This window comes from Pteropus alecto, unplaced genomic scaffold (genome assembly GCF_000325575.1).
Source record: "Pteropus alecto unplaced genomic scaffold, ASM32557v1 scaffold379, whole genome shotgun sequence".
Classification (NCBI taxonomy): Eukaryota; Metazoa; Chordata; class Mammalia; order Chiroptera; family Pteropodidae; genus Pteropus; species Pteropus alecto.
The window spans coordinates 1,198,751-1,201,007 of NW_006443129.1; the positions used below are offsets into that span (position 1 = coordinate 1,198,751).

Genomic DNA, 2,257 nt, shown 5'->3' on the forward strand with positions numbered 1-2,257 from the left:
TGTGCTTCCTAGAAACACACACACACACACACACACACACACACACACACAAACATACAAATTGCGAATATCACTTTCACTGCCAAAAAATAATAGAGAAAACAAAACTTAGCTTTTTAAATATTTTACAGCTAGATTATATAGAAAATATATAGTCTATGGCCATACCACCTTGAACGTGCCCGATCTCATCTGATCTCGGAAGCTAAGTAGGGTCGGACCTGGTTAGTATTTGGATGGGAGATCACCTAGGAATATCAGGTGCTGTAGCATTAAATACACACACACACACACACACACACACACACACACACACACACATGTAGATAGAATCTTAGAGTTATATTCTACAAAATCTATGGAATCCAGGAGAATTTTATGAACCAATAGGTATCAAACTGTGGCTAGGGAAAGTAAGAGCATACCTTATGAAGTGGAGCAGATGTGGGGATGATGAAAATGGGTTTAGAATTAGTAAAAAGGCACTTTATATTAGGAGCACTCTCAATAATCAGATAACAGAATATTTTTTGTTTTGCTTTTATTTCTCAATCCAAATACATTTTCAGTGAGACAGTTAAATAATGAAAATATTGAAAATTCAAGAAACTAACCCAAGATGGATTTTATTATTATAAAACATTACATAATTAAATTATAGTATAATGTCCATTTTCAATACCATATGTTCAAACTCTTAATGCCTTGCAATAATATTTCCTCATTTTCTGGTTTATTGTTATATTATTATTCATTATATATTATACATTATTATTTTCTTACATTAATTAATTCTACTCTGATAAAACTGATAGTCATATACACAGAATATATTAACTGGACAGTAATCATATGATTACAGAAAAGTTTTACTGAACAAAACCAAGGAATGGACAATAGTTTGATAAGCCTTGAAATAAGATTTAAACAAGTTTCGGATAAAAGATATATTTGTATAAAAGTTTCCTAATGTGTTTGCATAGCACTCTACTAGGCCCAATGGGAAGTTCAGATCATCATATGTGCCACAGTTACTGGGGTATAGACTGTAAGGACTAGACTTACTCTGGAATCTGCCCCTTACCTCTTTTGTAACCGCAAGTTGGTTCCAGTCTAATCTTGTTTCCTCATATTTAAAATCGGAATAATCATACCTACAAATTACAATTTATATTAGTTGATTTAATGAATGTGAAAGAGTCTGGGAATTGAAAAGTTAAATGCAATGTATAATTATATATTCTGTAAAGAAGAATAGCAAGAGCTTAAGATAAGCACAGTCAATTCCTAGATGTCATGAAGAATAGACAAACATTTCAGGAGTTCAGACATCAAAATAAATTCTATCTGAAATGATCAAAAAACTTTAAGCTAGTCTAGGTTCTGTCTTAAGGGGAAAAAAAGGTAATTGCTGCTATTTATCTTATATTACGAATGGAAGTCCTTAAATGTGACTCTCTCTTCTATAATCCCCAAGGCTTTCTATGCACTGTTTCACAGTCCCAAAATGTGACTGAAATTTTCTTATCTGTTAATGCAATTTAGGGGCCCAACAGATCAGAAAAAGACATTTTCCCCTTCTTGAGACATCAAAAAAGCAAATCTATAACACTTAAATGACTAATTTTCATAAAGCTTCTTGGTTTAAATTATTTATGAAATTAATGATCTTTCAGCTAGCTTTCTCTGCAGTTTTTTATCATGTAAATTCAAGGATGACAAAAGTACATAGAAAGACTAAAATTTAATGAATTCTTCATAAGTCACATGTATTATTTCATGGTCATAGCTTATAAATATATTCATGTTTAGGTTTAACTTTTTAAGATGTATTAACATTTTTAATTATATTTTTGAAACAATCTCCAAAATAGAACGTGACCTAGACTAAGATTAATTAGGCTCTTTAAAATAAAATCATATTCCTTTAAAAATTATTTTTAAAATTAGGGACAATACAATAATTTGTTATTGTAATTTAAAAATATGTATCTTCCAATGTCATTTATTTGGCCCTCTTTATTCTTACCTACCTCCCCTTCTCCCCACTTTCCATCTGGTAACCACTAAACTGTTGTCTACAGAAGAAAATTTAACTTTGGATGGTGAACACAAAATGTAATATACATATGATGTATTACTGAATTGTACATTTGAAGCCTACATAATTTTATCAACCTTTGTCACCCCATAAATTTAATTTTTTAAAAATCCATAACTATTAGACAATTAGGTTATTTCTGTTTTGCTCTTGTTA

General features: G+C 30.5%; 1 protein-coding gene and 1 pseudogene across 1 annotated transcript in view; both read left to right on the forward strand.

Annotated features, from left to right (window-relative positions):
• The window catches only part of EPHA6 (EPH receptor A6), an 809,212-nt gene that overhangs the window by 480,977 nt on the left and 325,978 nt on the right, over positions 1–2,257 (forward strand).
• LOC112472136 lies at positions 155–273 on the forward strand (annotated as a pseudogene).